The sequence below is a fragment of the Amblyomma maculatum genome, chromosome 7, assembly GCF_055883805.1.
Source record: "Amblyomma maculatum isolate TAMU_Amacu chromosome 7, ASM5588380v1, whole genome shotgun sequence".
Taxonomy (NCBI): Eukaryota; Metazoa; Arthropoda; class Arachnida; order Ixodida; family Ixodidae; genus Amblyomma; species Amblyomma maculatum.
The window spans coordinates 132,417,935-132,439,201 of record NC_139350.1 but is presented as its reverse complement, the minus strand read 5'-3'; the positions used below and the strand labels follow the sequence as shown (position 1 = coordinate 132,439,201).

The following is a 21,267-nucleotide window of genomic DNA, read 5'->3' as shown; positions in this document are numbered from 1 at the left end:
TCCGTCTGTAGGCATCTGGTTTTGCCCATGCGGTGAATGCCGAACAGTCACCAATACACACCAAACGGCAGTGGCGTATGTGTGCCAGCTCCGCTTTCAGAGACTAGATCGCGCTTTCCAATACTTGCAAAAGAAAAAGAAAAAACTAAATGACTGCGCGGGTAAGTGGAAAGGAGGGTTGAGCTATAGGCCTCTGAAAAGATGCCAAAGAAAGAGCCTAATGTGAGGGAAGAAGCCTGTTCTCTTTTCGGCAGTGTACGAACTTAATTGACATACAAGAAAATATATAAAAACATACCATGTTGACGAAAGTAATAACAAATATCGCACACAAAAAACAGAAGAGAACTGCACTTCCCAGACAAATAGAAGGTTTGAGACATTGACTTAATACTGCATTCCTCAGTGCTAGCATGTAATTGGCTTCATATCACGTACATCTAAATTGGTTTTTAAAGAAAAAAACAAATATATGAAAAAATTATTCCGACATTTGGCCACAAAACATTTTCATCCGATTGATTTGTCCATTTTGAGCAGACGGGAGCACAAAACAAACATGTTCAGTTTGCCACACCAACTCATCCGTCTAGACACCAAAATGTCGAGCCGGGAACCATCTCAATACTTTCTAGCTCATAAACACATGTAGGAGAATGCTTTTCTCTTTTTTTTTCTGCGCCTAAATAAGACCATTTCAAGAGAAACCTGATATTATGAAGTTAAGAATCCCTTACTCTCCTCGTTCCTCCTGTATTACTTGATTTTACTAGAATTTGAGAGAGAAATAAAGGGCCTTAGCAGAGCAAATCATTTTTTTTTCATTGCGCTTTACTGCATACAAGCACCATATATTTTTTGTCTCTTCTATCTCGGCAAATGGTTAACATGCGCAGGGTATTTCCTGTATACCAGTTTCGTCTTATAAGCTGTGCCATCCATTTCATCCTGTTGCATGTTTTACCGCTCTACACTAGCATCTTCATCACCTGTGAATCTGTTAGAAGAAAAAAGCAGCACAAGACCAAAGAGAGGTTGTTCTGGAGAATACAAGAATATAAATTTACAGGACCGGAATATAGAATGATGACGTACAATTCGAAAGGGAGGATTTCGATAAAATGCCCAGATGGTATTGGGCCGGTTTTTCTGGTTTGTTCATGTTTTTTTTTATCTGTCAGTATCACGTCCACTAACAATTTCGCTGCACCATTTTCTGTTAAGTTTTCATGTAATGTATAGCGGGGTCCTTTATCGAATGTAAGGCAGCAGCCGTGGCGTTAGCGCTTGGAAACGGGCACGCACAAGACAGTTCTGCTCCGCGTCGTCTGCGCAGACAATTTGCTTCGCTATTTAGTTTGCTCGTTTCTTTGCGGCATACGACAAAAGCACCGCAGGTCAACGTGAGTTATGTGCTTTGCGCGCTCCTGGGTGTTTGAGCCTGCGGCAAGCATTGGCACAAACAAGTCAGAGGAAACGGGGGTGGCTGGCAGGGGGCATGAGGAGTTCGTGAACTAAAAAAAAAATATCTCCTTCCAAGTAGACCAGAGGGAAGCGTCCTCGGGCTGCGGACATTACAGTGGAATGCCGAAAGCTGGGCAGGGGCTGCAGCATCTGGTCGTCCGATTGGGGGGTAACCAAACACCGAGAGTCGGCGGGCACACCGCGGCAGTACGCTCTAGCTCCGCGTCAAAAGGGGCGCTCTTCGAAGAAAGCCGCGGCAACAGCCGCGGCTTTCTGTAGTCAATTTTAGTCAATGTAGTCAATTTTAAAAGCTGAAAAGAGAATGAAACCATTTCACCAGCCACCCAGCAAGCACAAGGAAACAAATGTTTTTGAGAGCTTGTTGTTACACAAGGATTGAGCACTTGTACTTTTGTCTAGCCTTTTATTCCAGTTGCATTTTGCTCAGTTTTAATTACAAGCCTTTTCATTTTTAGCTATGCTCATCATGCTGCTTTCCTTGTTGTTTCAATGAAGTTGCTCATTCAGAGGGAGAAATAGTGTTCATTAAGAAATGTCATGAATGTGTCACTTATTGCAGTTGCATGAATCTGCAAGTTGTGCCTCCATGGGTACCATATTTTCCTCTGTATAAGATGCACCCACTATATTTACAGGCTTTGAGCCGAAATGTTGGCATATAAGACACTTCCAATACTACCCACTTAGGGAAATTGAACTAACTATACAGACTTGCACAACCATCATGAAATGCTGCGTGCCTCTGAGAATAGTTCTTGCAAAGTGTGAAATGATAGAAATGGCGTCTATGTAATGTGCAATGTCAGTGCACGTTGAAAGCCCCTAGGTGGTCAAAATTATCCTGGAGACCACCACTATGACACCTCTTTCACTCCCACTTTCCTCTCTTCCTTTAGGGCGCAGTTCAGGTGCCTGCGAAGAAATATGAAAGGTACCACACCTTTGCTTTCAGAAAAACCAAACCATTTTACATTTTGTAAATGATAGAAAAAAAGAGGCAACGCTCATGGCTCAAAAAATCTCTTGCAAGGCAGACTAGCAACTGTTTTAGAGTAAAACTGCGCTTTTAAAAGTTTCATACTCTGACTCGCTGTCAAAAGGTCAAGATTTCTGGCGGCAGCGCTGCTGAAACATCCTCTTTGCACCCAGCATTGCTGCTATGATTGTCACCTTGCTCAGCCACTGTCATGTTCAGATGTCAAGTGCAGTACACACAGGAACTAGAAAACTTGGTCTGATTGTCCTGGCTTGTCTTTGAAGTACGGGCTGGCAAGGAGTGTGGATGTTACCACCTTTTGGCATCTTTTTTTACTAATGATTGGAGCCTACAAGATGACCATAAGTTCAATATTTGTAAAAGCAATCACCACCACTGCTTCAGAATAAAGTTTACCTATAAATGTGCAAAATAAAAAAAACATATTAGACGAACTGTTGTGTAGGATGCACTAGCAAACTTTTTCTGAACACGCGTCTCATACACTGATTGGAAAATATGGTACTTTGCTTTTATGCAATTTCTTGGCTTGTAAAAGCTCTTCTTGGAAAACACTTCACATTTACTATTGGATGATGCTAGCGAACCAGTCTAACCTGCTTAGTATTTCCCTTCAGCGTTCCTTTAATGCATGTCACAGAGCCATAGGCAGTGCAGATAAATGCAGAGTTCACTACATCACATATATAACACCAAAAACAGGAAGATGCCTGCACTGGAAGCTCACAAACATTTGCAGCCATTATCTTAGGTGTGCAGAAACTTTACAAACACAGCATTGGCTAACGGAGTGCAACAGGTGCACACTACTGCTAACCAAGTGATATACACTGTATACACCACTGTAGCCATCACAGCATGATGGGAATCTCGGCATATGGGCTCCCACAAGTTCTTTGCTCACTTGCTCGAAGCTTGACAGAGGCAGTGGTACAGGTGGCAGCATGCTGGCCTGTGCACTGGCAGAGCTGCCACACTCCATCAGCTCATCAACAATGCTGAGGAGCTTAGCGACATAGCCTGCATTGCATAGATGCAAACAAAAAACAGACCATGAAAAAAAAACATAATCATAACCAGTATTGTAACAAACTCTAAACTGGCCTTCCGTAGCCTTTAATTTTTACGTCCATATTTTCAGCTGTACAAAATGTGGCATACATCTGAATAAAACAGTTTGCAGAAAATCTGTAGCATTTATGTGCCATTTTACAGAAATAAAATTTTGGATGCAGCTGAATAAATAGCCCTTTCCATAAATCTACCACTAGAGCCACCAAAAAAATTGGGTGGAACAGTTTACTACTGCAGGTGCTATATTCTGCAGAAACATAAAGGTACACATTTAGCAAAATCTGCCAATCAAATTCACATGCTAAACCGTCCCCATTCAATGCTTATGAAACTTAAACTACAGATCAAGATGGCTGTCCTAAGTGGATTCTAAACAGTCAGTTGTACTGAGTACCTAACATGTTTAATTGTGTGGTGCCATTACATAGCATACAAATGTCACCACCTGTTTATGTGTGAAAGTACAAGAACTTGCCAAACACCTAATTAAAGGTGTAATGCTAATTTCACTGTATTAGTTTTTTGGTAAGCATATGCACCATACTTTGTTGCCTCTTTGACAGGGCACACAATGGGATTGCCCTTTCTTGCTTTAGGATGCTTCTTTTGCCATCGCAATGCTCAGACACAGTTTTGGTTTGGGCTCGGTCAGCATTTTCATTAAAATGCAATGCTGCCAGTGCAGACCTACGTAGACATATATAAACACACAGCAGTTTATATCCCCATATGGCCTGTTATCACAGCAATTATCTCATTGACATCAGCATTGTGTGCTGTAAGGTGGAAGATTCGGCAACTACTGGAATATAACATGGCCATGAGTGTAATGCAGAGGTCAACTTTGAGGATGCAAAGGCAGGGAAAGCACATGATTGCAATGCAAGGGTCAGCTTTGTGGTATGAAAGAGGGGAGAAAAAATGGAAATACTTGAATACAACATGAGACTCAGCTCTGGAGGCGATAAAAAAAAGCCAGTTGGAGCCTGCCATTTAGAATAGGCACTTTCAGTGGCCCGACAAAATGGCTCCAAATATAAGCACTGAGTGCATGAGTGGTGCTAGATCCTCTTTTTATTTGTGATAAATGTATATATTGATGAAAGGCATTTGGAGAAGTGGTGGCTGTTACATACCGAGCAAGCATCCCATGATATGAAAAGCTGCAGCTCTTCGGTGCAAACCTGTTGATAATGGAGTGGAATGACTCCAGGCTTGACGTTTGGTAGTTGGGTGAAATCTGCCTCAAGTCATCCAGCAGCCGCTTGTTGGTCAGGATACTGTACAGCTTGTCATATGCACCAGTTCCTGGTCATAATATACAATAAGAAATAGCAGTATGTAAGAATTGCATCATCTTCAGCACCTATTGTACATTACATCCATCTCATCACTATCATAGTCATGTAAAAATCTAATCCAAAGCAAGCTTGAATATGCCCCGTTCATCTGGGACCCCAGCACTCACAACTTGATTTATTCTCTTGAACTAATTCAAAATAGCTTCATTCGTTTCATTATTCAAAACTACTATCACAAGGCTAGCCTAACTGCTATGAATCATTCATTGCAGCTTTAATCTCTCCCCTCCTGTCGCAAATTTCCTTGTCTGTTCACTTCAAAACAACTTGGTCTTGCACAATGACATTTTCATTCACTCCCTAGTATACCTCTTCTGCATTGATCATGTACAAAAAGCAGGCACTGCTTTTGATCACGCAGTTATTCATTTCAAATAGTTAGCAGGATCAATCACCTTCTCATATTCACCTTGATGTAGAGTTGCACTAACAAGATACTAAAAAGGGGCAGCACAAGACAAGCTGTTTTTAGCATTTTTTTAGCGCACCCCTACATCAAGATGACTGAAGACCAATTAGCCTATTCTAAAGGTTTGCCTCCAGTACTGTTCACCTCTACTGCTGACCAATTGCTTTATCTTAGTGCCTGAGATTCATAGTATAACACGTAATCTACCAAGCTTGTAAGCTATCTTTGGCTAACATTGTATAACCAGGAAGTAATTATGCCTGCAATTCAGATGTTTTTCTACCCATAGCTCTTTGTAATGCCCTTGGCACTGAGGGTGACCTAAGTAAACAAACAACAATGTTGTGGATAATGTCTACCGAAGACTACACCTGAAAACTTGAAAGCATACCATAACAATGCTGTTATGCAGTTTCCAGTAAAAGCAAGCATTAATCTAGCTATGAAATTTTGTTCTGGTGCATTGTAAGTATCTGAATAAATCCACTTCCTCGGCACGAGATCCCCATGCTGGCAGACAGCATACTTTTTGCTGTGATCACTATGCTTATCTTGCACATGGTTTAGGAACGATTTCCAAATAGCCACAACCAGGTCACGATCATTGCAGCAGACTTTCACAGCGAAGTACATGTGGTTCACAATTGATGTGACCCACAGCTGAATGTCTTTGCAGCCCTTTGTTTGGGAGGCTGCAAGCAACCTCTTCTGCAGCCCTGTATATAGGAAATGAGAAAACAAAGGCTTCACTAAAAAAAAAATGTCAGCCACCTGGTTATATACATATGATGTATTCATAACAATCCATGGTTATGCAGACTCTTTTCGTGCGAAATCTGCAGAAAAATATTTTTGGAGGGGAATTAAGTCTCCTTATGTGGGACAATAGGAAATCATTGTGCTTACATTTGGTGGAATGTTGTTGCTTTTGATGTTTATGTTTGTATATGAGGCTTTGCCCCAACTGATTCCACTGTGTGACAAGTTTTTAATAAACCACAAACTGCAGTTTTATGATAACTGTGCATTCACATCACTCGCCTTTACTCAGTTTCAAATGTCGAAGCATTGTAGCAGAGTGGCAGCATCCCCATCTTGCACACCAGTGGCCGAGTTCGATTTCCACATAGAGAACGATTTTCTTAATTTATTTATATAATCCGTTCAATGCATAATTTCTGGTGACAGATCCTGGTTAACCCACTCATCAGGCAAGAAAGGCTTTCGCCTCAAAACTGGTGTAACCACACTCTACCATCCTCATTTACCTGACCTGGCCCCTTTTGATTTTCTGTTTCCTAACTTGAACAACCTCCTGAAGACCCACAATTTTGACAATGTTGCTGATGTCAAACATGCTGCTGAAGACTTATGACAACCTAGCAATTTTTTTTAATGAACTAGGAACGCTGAACAACTATGTAACAAGTATGTAAGTCTGATGGGACAATATTATGCATATCTTTTCATGAGGTTTAACGTCCCGAAGCTACTCAGGCTATGAGAGATGCAATATGATGACACAGGCATTTTAATAATTAACTAATTTTTCTATGCAATCCCAGGAACTTTTCAGCACCCCTTCTTATAAAAAACTTATAAAACTAAAACTGTTTCAAAAGTGTCATTTGGCTTAAGTGCAGACTGGGTCAACCAACAAATGACTATGCTTGCAACTGGAAAGTGATGAAATTGCAAAGTTATCAGGGGTTAGTGGCTGCCTAAAAAAATATAGGACCTCTGCAACCAATTAGGTTCTAACCTTTGCTAACGTGCAAAGCATCAATGAGGTGTGTGATGTCAGGCTCCTCCATTCTCATGTGGGCACGCACTTGGGGATAGTAGTCAGTCACAAGTTCAAGGACCTTGACATCGCCAGAAAGGCTCTGAAGAGCTCTTTTAAGGCCCCCATTGTGCCACTAGAGCTAATTTCATTACACTGTAAAGGAAAGTGAAATGAACGATAATAAAAATTACTGGAAACCAGTGCACTTTGTTACTGAATACAATGCATTGCAAACAAAGACCAGAGGGACAAATGGACAACTGCTTATTGAGAATTTGTTCTTTGTCAAGGAAACAAACATTATATAGCCTTTCCCATGGAGCTAGAGCCAAGACAAACAAAGAGACTTCAAATACAAAATGATTTGTATGCATGTTGTTGGCACTAGCCTGGAGTAACTTCCCTTTTTTTATTCCCTTTTAACTTAAGTTTATCATACATGAACCAATCTTCTTTAAGAAAATCTGACTTCAGTTTCAGGGGAGACTGTTGTAGAGATCTTTTTCAAGTCGAAATTTCACATAAGTGCTACCACTGTCATCCGTCCACCCATACATTCACCATTTATCAACAAAAGTGTGTGTGGCAAGCTGCAATCATGATGGTGGATTTAAATCTCATCGTTTTCTCCCTAGGGGAACCTGCTGTCATCACGTGTTCCAACGATTTTGTGGCAGGAAACAGTGCCCGCCTCAATTCCCCACATAATAAAGTGAACATAATGAACATCAGGTAACTTCGCACTGCAAGTCACCCCCCTCCCCCCTTCTACGAGAGCAGAACATATGTACTAACCCACCGTGAGGTTACAAATACATTTTGGCGCACTACTAAAGGATGCAAAGTGGACAGCAACCCCGTCACAACACTGAGTGTGATTTGACTATGTGAAGCAGCAAAAGCTGCATTACCTGAACAAGCTGAACATTGATCACCCGATTGGCAGATGTTTCCAGCAGGGAATAGGTCCCATATTTGGCACTATAGCCAGGAGAGTCGGCACAGCTGTCCCCAGCCAGCTTTGCTCCACTTGTTCTCAAATGGCTGAGTGATCCTGACTTTTACTGTTCCCAAAGCGAGGAAGAAAAGTAGACTGGAATACGCATACACGCACACATATATATGTGGAGTTGGAACTACACTTGAACCTGCAACTATTTATGCAACTCACACCAACAAAACACAAAAATTGATGACAATTATGACTGCACGTGCAAAAGCCATTGACCAACATGTGTATTCGGTACCACACATCTATAAGCTTCAAAAGAGGTCAACCAAGGTACTTTTATGGCCATGACTGCACCTACACACTACCTGAACCACTAACTCCAGAACAAAAAGAATGGTAATGATATATAAATAATGCAATTGTAGTGCCAAGAAAATTATCAGAATCTAAAAATGTCACATGTAGATATCTTCACTTCCTGCATAGAGTGCTTGGATATTCAACTGAACAAAAAATAAACATTTCCCACATTCAGGGTAGCAATGCAAAATAGCAATCCAGGTATCTATAAATAAAACATGCAAACCTTGTAGACAGATGGAAACAAGATGTCCCTCTATATTCGGTCATAGGTTCGCTTGGAAAAGCAGCAGGTGCCAGCATTTTCACGGAGGCGCAGGGACTGAGTTGGGTTTCAGCCAGTGAACAAAATGGCAGCAGCCAGAAGCACGTTGCCAAGCCCAATGCGGCTCTTTGTAGGTTGGCTGTACCACTTTGTGGTGCGCATATTTGGGCAAGTTGTCATTACCATGACAAGTAAGCCAATGACCTGCAAAAAACAAAAGAGCAGGAATAAACAATTAATGATGGTAGGAAGCCAGGTATGAGAGCATAGTCACATACCCTGACTAACATATAAATGGGGGAAACAATTCATTTGTTGACCATATTAAAAAAAATGCACATACAGTGCTTAAACCAAAGCATTATGCAAAAAAAGACAATTTTTCCACAGCTGCTTCAACTACATAAGCGAGACACTTACATACCTTCAGTGAAGACTGCTGGGTGGTGGCATTTTCTGCAGAATCTTGTCAGCTCGAGCAATCGATCCTCATACACAATAAAATTTCGGACTAGTGACGAGCCAGAAAAAGACCTGCAGACATTAGGCACATGATGAAATTATATGTCCGATGTACAACCATAAAGATTACAGAATGACCAACTTCAAATGCTAGTACTAAAATATTTGCCTACTGGTGTTATGCAAAACTACTGTAGAAACAATTTTGACCCGTAATTGAAGATATTTAGTAGCCGTAGTAGTAGTAGTAAAAGCACTTTATTTTAGAGCAGAAATCAACCACTCAAAATGAAGTTCGCCTGCCACACCAGGCTGAGCTGGTCCTCTACAATACGCTCCCTCCTTAATCTCCACCGTGACCATCAACTTGCTCGCCTGTCGTCTACACAGCAATGCAGATGGATTCTTTCCCAGGCTCAAATCAATCCCAGGCTCAAATCAATCACAGGATATTTATATTATACGCTTACGAAGCTGAGCTGTACAAACTTGGTTCATAGGTGCTGTCATGGTGACTGTCATTAAATGACATAGACAAATCCCAGTTTGGTGACAATCATCATCCCACAGCATGATATCAGCTACAGTAAATCCTGTCTGACATTCTGCAATTCGGAGCAGAATTAAGGGCAATAAGCAGTTGCAAACATAGTGGCAGTAAAAGGTCAAAAAGATGAAGCTGCACTGCAGATGACCAGTCTGTGCTGCAAGTTTACAACGTGCATACGCTGCTGTACTTCAACTAATTAGTGTAGAAAAGAAAGCCTATCATGTTCATACCATTGATTCATATGGCTTCTGTCTCTCTTGGGGCATTGTACGGCTGTTTCACACTGCTGGCAAAATACTACTTTTATTGTAGACTGCTTCCTGGTGATGACCAACTAAATAACAAGCTGGCTTACAGCTATCATGTAACAGGTTGGGTCTTGCTTGCAGGCAGTAAAACATAGGAATGCTTCCAGAGAAAAGTGCTGTTCAGTAGACTACATAGCGTGAGTCATCACAAACCTGACACTACTTTGCTTGCTATGGCTGATTGATCAGTACCCATTCCAACAACACAGAGAATGCCACATTAGAAGATAACATTTAGTGAAATAACATTGCGTAATTAGTGATGTTTTTACTGAGATTAAAGGCACAGTGAACTCATAAATCACAATACATGCAGCACAACATGCTTGTTTTTGTACAAAAAGGATAAACACTCGTGCACGTACCAGCTTCCTGCGTTATATGACCAGTTTGTACACTTACACTTCTTGTTTTAGGTATGAATGCAACCTGTGTAGGTTTAGGTGCCACTTGGGCTGTGCACTGCATCTGTGCAGAGCAACCAGTAAATGTTTCTAGGGCTCTTTCTGAAATCAAAAGGAAAAGTCAGACATGCGTATATGAAAACTAAATGAGAGGCTTCAATATACAAGAAGAGGTATTTACAAAGGTAGCCTATTAAAAATGCAGCAATACCAAGGCTTTCACACAGCCAACTAGGTGCAGCTGAGCTTGGCTCAAGCCTCAGGCCCCCTGCCACAGGCTACTTTACTCCAGCTGCAGAAAAGGGAAAAAGAACATTTTCCATTTTGAGTCAAGGCAGAAAGGTAGAGGTTGAATGGGTTTACCGCCTTCAAAATGAAGCTCTGCCATCATTATTTCTACCAAAGTGTTTATGTCCTTCATACCTGCTGTACCCTGTTAAAAGTTCAACCTTAAGACCAATCATAAGCAACTCAATATCTATCAGTAAATGGCTGGAAATGATATATGCTGCATAAATGATTCCACCGCTAAGCTCATGACCTCCTCCTATCTATATATTGAACATGTGCTTGGGAGAGATGGGGAGAGGAAGTGTTCGAGATTTTCCATCTGAGGGTTGTTCCTTTTATACAGCAGCGCAGCCCTAAATGTGGCATGCCGTGCACAGATGACTAGCAGAAGCAAATGGTTGGGCAAAGGTAGGCACAGCCAGGACCTGTTTTCCACTAAGCAAGTAAAACCGCTGAGTTAACACGATGCTGAAGGTGCATTTTTATTCTATCCTTTTTTAAGTTTTTCTGCACTACTGTGATATTTACATAAGCGATCAACCCCCCCCCCCCTTAAAAAAAAGTTCTCCGGCATCATGACAAATGCCAGACTACAGCCCTAATTATCTAAAAATACAAACCTGTGCTCGCAGATGACAAGTCTAGTGTCTCGTGTAAGCCAGCGTAGTTACAGCAGTCAGGGTCGGGAAGCTCAGACGCACCATCGGCAATGCACTGCATAAAAATTTGCACAAGCTTCGGCACTGTTGGTCCGCTATCAGCAGGGAGGAGATGCTGCGCAGCCACAGGGTACAACGTTGGAACACAGCCAGCCCTTAAGAACCGCTTCGCTCAAATGCCGAAGCCCACGAGGTACGCCGGGTTGCACTTGTAGCTACTCAGCTTGAAGTGCAGTGAGCACATCATGCTGTGTTTGCTGTGTGCCCAGTAGTGGTGTCCAGTGGCACGCACAGTCTACCCAGACTTGCCTCTGCACGGCATCGCGAGAGAACCTGTGCATAGCCACATCTATGCCAGTCGTGCTAGTGCAAAAGTCAACCACGCACGAAATCGCAGGCATGGTGACAACTGCGCGCATTCATTCTTGCCTTGCGAGCACAAGAGAGGGGCCGAAATGAGCCAACGCACAAAGTTGCTTGGGTTATCTCAAAACTTCGCACACTACATCAGAAATCTTCGCACACTACTTCAGAAAAGTGTGCGTCGATATCACGAATACAAGTTATAGTTCTTTCAGTGACACTACGTCACAATCAATGCACTATCGATAGGTCTAGAGTGCGGGAGCGAGCATTTGCACAAACTTTAAAATAGGATTAAACTATTTTCTAGACCTCTCTTCGGTTTACTACTTGGCTGTGATGGTCTTCACACAAAAAGGAAGCATGACAAGCTTTGCATGACCTTGTAATTTGGTGTCTCTACCCCTTTAAAGGTCCAAACACTCGGCATCGGCTCAACCACCAGGATCCCCTTTTCCCCAGACACGGCAATGCCACGCACGGTTAGTGTGTGTGCTCGGGGTCCGTAGTGTCGCACAGTACACACAAACACCTGCTTTAACAGGTGCCCCCTGCAGGGAAACAGTTGTCAAATATGCAAAATATTCCCTTGATTGCTTTTCATGCTAAAGCTGTTGACGTATATCTCAGCACAAGCCCCTCAGCACTCAAATTCAAGTGCCGCTTCTACAGGTCTCCAGCTACAGAACAAATATTTATGCAGCCAATTTCTGTTGCATCGCGGAATGTTCATGATGCCGTGACACTGGTAATCTTGCAGACCTCTGCATGAAAAACTGCACTCGATAACATGCTATGGAATAGGTCATGCAAGCAACACAGGAGCAGTCGCACTTCATTCATTGGAGCAGTCGCACTTCATTCATTACACATACGAAAAAGAAAATTTCGATCCGCATGGCTTGTGTTTGGCATTGACCACGTTTCATGTTCGCATGGTTTTCTTTTGCGCTGAAGACGTGTCCGGCGATTCTCCATTTGAGATTCCTATACAAAAATAATGGTAATATAAAACGAAGTGTCGAAAGATGTGTCCGACGTACCCATTCAATTCTCGTAAAGATACGGCGGACATCGATCGATGCCGGCAACGTCGGAACATGTATGGCCGCATTCCGCTTTCTACGCGTGAATGAATCATTGTCTCAGCTAGCCTTGGTGACTCTTAATGAGATGCTACAAAGGGTTCGCCCATTCTAATACAGTTGTAGATCAGTCTTCACTCGGGATCTTGTGCAGCGAGCATGCACAGCCAAAGGCCACGCGATGTACTGCACCAGCTGGTATCGAAATACGCACATTCACGAGCAGCTTTCGCTTCGCACTACACTATCACCTACATCTGCCCATATGCAAGCGAGCTATTTCTTGCATTTACGCTGTCTTAGATCCTGCATCGACCTCCGAACATCGAGTGCAGGCACAACACGCCTTGCAGTACAGAACACTCGGCCATCCAAACATTCTGCAGTTTCACTCTCAAATTTCTTTGTACAAGCTTCCTGGTATCTTTATGCAGTATATTCACCCTCTAATTTAGCATTGCGGTAAGGTAACCTGGTTATCTTTCTTCAGCACCATTCAAGACAGCTGCCCCGCATTCATTAAGTGTAGGGCTTCTGATGACAGGAACTTCTTGCAAGTCATAGAAATAAATGACTCACAATCATGACCTATCAAAGGTATCCATATATATGTCCATTGCACAGTGGAATGGTGTCAGTATGCTGTTAGAACAGGTCTTGTAACAACTGCTGCCTGAGGTGGTCCTTTATGGGGTGCCATGTAACTGCAGGCACTGACAGAACACTTGATCATGTTATGTGATGATGCTGTCCTTGCATAAATATAGGTGTACATTTCAAAATATCCAGTGCACCACTTGATCATTTGCCACCAATGTTTATGAAAAAATGTCTTTTTCATGCATGTTAAAGGGCAACTCCGGGGGTTTTTTGACATTCGAATATTCTAATAAAAATTTTACACTAGATTCTCCTCTCCGTCCTGACGCATTCTGCAAAATTTGGGCGCCGTACAATAATCCGTTCGCGCGCAACACGACTTTAAAATATGCTGTTTTCATGGCTTAAGTTGAGACTATTTCTGCCGGCAACACTGAGTTTCTGACGTCACAAACAGTATACCGGCGTTACTGTCCACTTCCCGCATGAATATGAAATTGTGAGGCTTATATTGAACTACCTCAGACATTTTATGCAATGCTTCATGATTTCCACACTTTATTTTCCCCATCCAACGCACGTATGAGTGTTTCTCTAGTACTGAGTGTGACGTCACCATTTCGTCACCTGGGACGTCGTTTCTGGCCGTGAAAGCAGTTTCGGTTTTGATTTGCTGTTTTTTCTTTTTAAAAATACTTCTAATTGGAATTTCGAAAAATGGTTTTTTGTTCGAGGAATGTAATTCAACCAAAAACACAGAATGATGGAAAAGCCACCGGAGTTGACCTTTAACCAGCATGCTTAACAGACGGACCCTATGCACAAGCCAAAAGTGTCATAAGTCAAATGTCACGAGGCCACACGACATGGCAGGAGCTGCTAACACGAGCTTGCAAAGTTACATTTTGAAATATGTTCTGGGACATTTCAGCTCCAAGAAAGAAAGGTTACTCCTAGGCCATACAGACATATTTGTACAGTTTGGTTAACTTAAGCCTTACAGAGGTCTACATCAACTTGTCTTTCACATAACGCGGTGGCCTATGACCGCATGCTAATGAGTTTGAGTACAGAATGAGTATAGAGACATGAATTAAAGAATTAGTGATTAAGTGTGTAGCAAAGGGCACGTATGTTATTAATGGGAATTCAGAGTGGTATCCACAGACAAGAGCCATTAACACTGGCACACCATACCCTTACAGGTGGAAGTTAGGTGTCTCCCTAATTTTTTGTATACTCGAGGCTTAAGTCATTTTCTTCGTTCTTCCAGGTGAGGATGTGAAAATGATACCATCGAGAATGCCCGAGACCATCATTAACGAGGATGCTGATCTCAACAGCGTAAAAAGTATTTCACAGAATATGGGTGACAGCACTGCTAGCAACAGTTGAAGCTAAGCAGAAAGGCATGAAATTGAAATTCATTAACGAATGCAGAGATGTGTTGCAAGACAATCAACTGTTGTGTGCGACATCTGTCTCCGTGGCCAAAGTAGATGAGCTTGTGGTTTTGTGAGAAGTGCAGTGTAGTAGCATACCCACTGAGCACAGAATATCTTGTAGCTGTCTTGATATGTCTATATTGGTCACGTATATCTTGAACTACCAAAGACATCTACAAGACTTCGCTTAGTGCTAGTCTAGAAGACATCATTCGCAAGATGTCTGGAATCTGTCTTGTGAAGAATTTTTATGTCTTCGGCTACGCAAGACGGTTAATAGGTGGCTTACGCAAGATGTCTTTTAGAGTTCTGCCTCAGAAGTCTACCATAATTACTCACGAGACGTTTCAGGGTCACATATGCGTCTGTAGTTCAATATGTACACAATTTAACCGGACGACACTGTTCTGCATACTCCAAGTATAAATTGTCCAAAGTTTGTTCTAGCTATTTTTCAGCTTGCAAAATGCTCTATCCAAAGTGCCTGCGCTTTTGAATTAAGCATGCAATCTGGGCTGTTTGCAGCATGCAGGACCAATATGGAACCAAGAAATGCTGTTTTAGGCGATGGGTATCTGTACACAATGTACAAAAGCCGCTGACACCTTCCTTTCTGCATCGTTTAATTGGTGCAGCCCATAGCCACCCCTGTGTTCGACCTCGCTGGGCACAGTCCAGTCAGCCGGAAGACTCCAAACTGCGAGTGTTCACTACGGCAAAGTAAACTAGCGATGTATCCGTGTGGGATAAAAGCCAGTAGTTCGCACAGAGGAACGATTTGCTGTGCCAACGGAACGCCAGCTATGCACGATACGCCATTCCCAAACTTCGCACGCCGTGGCCTTTTTGCACCCCTCCTCTTAACAGCGAGATAGAAAATAGTGCGCCAAAATAATTACGCAAGACGCAAGTTGTATTTATCATTTTGAAACAAATACGTCATAAGTAACAGTTAAATTTTACTTGTATAGCTTGTTTTATGAATTATATTTTAGATTTCTATTGTTTTTAAATTTATTGTATCAATGCGCTGCACGGCAGCCGGCCATTTTGTCGTGTCTGCACGTTGGGACGTTGGTTTGTGACAGTGTTGAAAATGTCCCGCACAGCGGCTGCTACTTCTGGCTGCAAGACAAGCTTCGCTGGGTGAGTAAGAAATTGGTTCTTCTAAATGAGTCACTTAATTGAGCAGTAAAGTGACTGAGTGTTTTCTTTTTCCGACAAAAATGCTGCAAGGATCGCTGTATGCTTTCGCGGGCACAGTATGTATGGGCGAGCAAGATTGCGCGTGCGGACCGTTTAGTTGGTACGCAAGGCGGTGTTTTATGGGGCATCTATAGTTTTGTGCATGCAGGAAGGTTTTGCGCTTGTATTTCGACTCGCCGCATTTCATGAACTACCATTGGTGGCGAAACCTCGCGATGCAATTCTTCAAAATGAGCTCGGCAATCCACCGTCTTTCGTTGATTGTGGCTGGTTCTAATACTTTCCCAGGAAACACAACTGGGCACGAAAGTCTGCATGCTTAGTGTGGCCTTCACTATGCAGCAAAATACAGAAAATACGCACCGTCGAGAGGAAGCCGTGCATTGTTTATGGCAGCCTGCCGTGGTTGCCCACATTGCGCTATTGTGTCTGTGTCTGGTGCTCTTGTTTTTTTTTGTGTGTCTGTACGAGTTTTCATGTAAAAACACTTACCCAACAGCTCAGGCAAGTGAGCTACGCATTCCTTTTTTTTTTTGCTCTCTGGGTGCATGCTCACTGTTTAATATATTGGTTTCATTTGTTCTATGAAAAACTGGTGATGCATACATACATAGGTACCTACATACATAGATACATACATAGGTGATGCATCCATACATAGATACATGATACATAGATTTATTTCCTCTCTACATATGTCGAATGAAACCCTTGGCAAACTCAGAGGCAGAAACCTTACCCAGCACAGAAAATGACTCTCAGTAAAACAAAAAAGAGGAATGCATAAATCAGGAAAATGGTGGTTTTCTTCAGGTGTGTCTGTTGGTGAAGACAAGGAAACGTTTTAGCCTTCGAGGTCATCAAGGAGTTCTTAATATATACATATATACAGCACTATTTTGTGCTGCTAGTGCATGTCTTGGTTAAAGATATTTCTATTGTGTACTCAGTACTCTCAACCTTATGTGACGTATTTTGAGGTTAAATTCTTATCCCATAGTGGGATTTGCACCAGTGTTTTATAGTCAGTGATTTGCTTTATTAAACTTCACAAGAAATCATTTAAGCATTGGAACACCTTGCAGGTTGCCACCACCTCCACGGCTGCCCAGCAACTATCCTTTTCCTGTCTGTGCTGCAAACACAACTTAGCGATGAGGGCCACGGGACTGACATCTCACTGGGCAGTCGTGGGTACTGACTGAATACACAGGTATGGTTTGACTGTGCCAAAAACTTAGTTACCAACAGTGGGACTTTTTCCTTCTGTTTGGGAGCTCATATACCTAAATCGTGCTTATGATTTTAATCCTGGCAGGTGTGACATGGAAAGCCTTCAACACCAATGAAACTTAGTGTTGCCAATGTCACAAAAGAGTGGTTGGCGTTTGCCTTGTGACCAAGACCAAGTCCACATCTAAAGACGCTGTGCAACCACCATCAACAGTGCCACAATAGCAAGCAGCTGAGATCAAGGCACCTTCTGTGCTCAGTTACATCAAGATTGCAGCTTCATAATTTCTCAAAGGTAGGCCATAGACAGAGAGGAGCCTCCCAATTAAGAGCCACAAAGGAATTCCTCCTTTTCATAGCAGTAGGTGACAAAAGAGGCAGTGCAGCTGGTGTTCAGTACCGACAAAGAAAAAGCTGCCCAGCCTAGTTAGCTATGGACAAGGGCTAGAGCTGTACCAGTGTTGAGAAAGATCTCATTGGCAGAAAAGCCTCCTTTGAGAGATATTTGCCCCTTCATTCTTAATTTGTAACTGACTGCAGTGGATGTGATAGCCCTGGCAGTTTTTTTTTTCAACTTTCTCTGCCCTCTAGGGGTTGTACAGAATAACAGATGCGCAACTCGTGCCAGCTCCCTCATTTTACAATGCTTTCATGCCAGAATGTTGGCAGTGGTATTCAGACCTTGTTTGGTTTTTTTTCAATGCCTTTTGTCCATGCATAATAACAGGCTATTTAGCATAACACAGTCGCACTCAAGACTGAGGACACCACCAGAACTTACTACAACTGTTCAGCGGAAAGCAGCCGACATACATAGCCTACTCAGGTGATGTGCACGGGTACAAGGCAACATGGAAACAGCACCAATTTTGTCAAACTATGCGTGAGAGAAATTTTTGTTCAGTCTCATAAAAAAAACAATTTGCTGCTGATACAGCTGAAACCTGCTTTTTTATATGAAAGGCTTCTAGTGTTTCATGAGCCGTTACCCAGTTTTCACAATTGGTGCAAACCCTATAATGCAAGACAAGTCGCTCACCTTCATTGTAAATGTCTTTTGCATGTTCCCTAAGTTGGCCATTCATGCAGAGTCCTGCCTGTCCAAAATAAGATTTTTCTACATGACAGTAGAATTTCATAGACGGTGGTGCACTTTACGAAATGCTGGCCATGTCTCTTCTGACAACCGACCTGTTTGCCTTCGTAGCTAATGTGATGGCTTAGCTGAGCAAGCTTTCAGCGGAGGATACCACCTATACATTAAACAGGTTCGAGCAGTGTCAGCGACACTTCAGTTTTTCTCTGAGGCTGAACAGATAGTTCTCTCATACCTGCTTTGATAAGATTGGTGCTGTTTTCCTGTTGCCTTGTACATGTGCACATCAGCAGTGAAAGCTATGTGTCGACTGCTTGCCCCTGAATAAACAGTTGTAAGTGCACGTCGTGTCTTTTTTGTGTGTGTGTGTTACGCTAAATACCTTTATTTATGTCTGAAAACCAATAATCTCAGCAGTTAACTTTCTTCTTCTCATACCAGCAGAATGTGAAGAGCAGCACCGTGTGCAACCCTGAATTTTATTCTTTTTTTTTTGCTATGCCTTCTGTACTCCTCGCAAGCTGTTTGCTGCACTACAAAAGGTAAGGGCAGTTCGTGCCATCATGGCTGGTTCGCTGCCCTTATCTTTTGTAGTGCTGCAAACAGCTTTTGAGATGGAATATAGTGGTTGGTGTGTACAATAACAGGGATGCAAACCTTTTGCTCCTTTTTTCCCTTATGGTGCCTTCTAGTGTTTCTTGTAGAGTGATGTGCGACCCTTACCTGCTTCCTTTTCCTTAGTGCTTTTTAGTTACGATAGTAGAATGTAACTATGACAGGCATGCTGCCATTGCATTTTTTTTTTCAGTGCATTCTAGTCATGCTACCTTGAACAGCAGCAGTGAAGCAGTCTTCACTTCTTTTTTTTTGCAGTGTAGATTTTTTAATGGATTTGATGTCGTGCCTAATGCTCAAGTGTTTATACAGTTTCCACAAGATGTATGTATGACCAGCATTCGTTGTTGACATGCATGCACATATAGTATTATGAAATGCAACACTTGTGATGACGGTCCTTTGTGAAAGCACCTTTTTCTGTATACTAAAGCTTTTTCATTCGAATTTGTCGCTTTGTTTTATTTTGTACAAACATTATGCAGATAGGTCGTTTAACCATTCAACCAGTTTTGTACACTTTTGCATACCTATCCCTGTTCATTTCCTGTTATTGTTTGGAGTATGGATGTTTTCGTTTTCATTGTTTTTGTAAAGAGATCATTTTAAGCGTGGAGAGAACTGCATAATTGTCATTTTCATACCACTTGTAGTGTCTAGTTTCTGTGCTTTTAACTTCGTAGAGCATTGTTGAAAAAATCAAATATATGATTTACACATTTTGTTTCCTAGCACCTTTTGCAGTTATTGCCGAATCTCCTAAAGAGCACCTAACGATGGATGTCCACCGTGCAGTATGGCATGTTTTGTAACAAAAAATATGTACAGATCTCACCTACTGTTCGCAGTTTCAATGTCTGTGAGAATGAATGACAATGTGCATCATTCCTTTGATGTCATGTGTTCATGAGTTGGCTCTTTCTGGTGTTTTATTCCTTGGTACAATATTTGGTTTCGGAGAACCGCATTTTGTCATTTGCATACTGTTGCTTGTGGCTTTCTTTGCTTTTAACATATGAGAGATTGTTTAAGTTGCTTATTTGCAATGTATAATGCTGTGGAGATTAAAAAGTTCTGTAGTTTACTCATGTCATTTTCTAGCATTGGGTGCAGTTACTACCAAACTTTCCAAAGAGCACCTAACTGATGGCCATTAACCATGAAATGTGGCATGCTTTGCAATAAAAAAACATACAGTTCTCATTAACTACACAACACTTGTAGTGTGTGAGAATTAATTATCTACAATTGTACATCAGTTTAGCTTGCATCATAACTGAATGTGTGAAAGAGCACTGTGCCTGTGTGATGGCAATGCAGCTTTAGTTGTAGTAGCATCTGATGAGACCATATTTTATGCCTGGCAGTGGTGTTGAAAACCTCTACAAATACATAAGCATTTCAGACAGTTTTGCTGGCAATAGCTGTGATTAAATAATTGAGAGCATTGCAGGAGATTATAGAGCTCATTTTCGACATTCAGAATCTATTTTAATGACTTCTAGATGATGTCTTCCCCTTCATGGATCACTGCCTTGTCGTGGCGGAGGGGCTGGCGAAACTCGATCAAGTCGTGAGCTCTGCTGTGTAGGGCCACCCAAGATAGACAGGTCACGACAGAGAGTTCTGAAAAAATGTGATTCACTGGAGAAGGTAATGGCAACCCACTCCAGTATTTCCTGCCAAAAAAACCCTATGGCTAGTCACAATACCATAAATGATATGGCGCCGGAAGATGAGCCCCCAGGTTGGAAGGCGTCCCACATGTTACTGGAGATGAACAAAGGGCGATTCCTAGTAGCTCCAGGACGAATGAAGCGGCTGGGCTAAAGCCAAAAGGACGCTCAGTTGTGGATGTGTCGGGAAGCGACCGAAAAGTCCGATGTTGCAAGGAGATATATCACATAGCAACATGGAATGTAAGAGCTATGACGCAAGGTAAACTGGATGTCGTCAAGCGAGAAATGGACAGATTGAACATTGATATCTTGGGTATCAGCAAGCTCTAGTGGACCGGAATGGGAGAATTTAACTCCGGCGACCATTATGTCTTTTATTGTGGGCACGAATCCAAGAGAAGGAATGGGGTCGCTCTCATAGTAAACAGAAGAATGGGCAAAGCAGTGCTAGGGTACAACCCCATAAACGACCGAATGATTTCACTTCGGATCCAAGGTCACCCTTTCAACATAACAGTTATTTAAGTCTATGCACCAACCACTACTGCTGAAGAAGCTGACGTTGAGATATTTTATGCGGAC

General features: G+C 42.2%; 1 pseudogene; it reads right to left on the bottom strand.

Moving 5' to 3' along the window:
• Positions 1 to 968: 968 nt before the first annotated feature.
• The window catches only part of LOC146184776 (uncharacterized), a 42,879-nt pseudogene continuing 22,580 nt past the window's right edge, over positions 969 to 21,267 (bottom strand).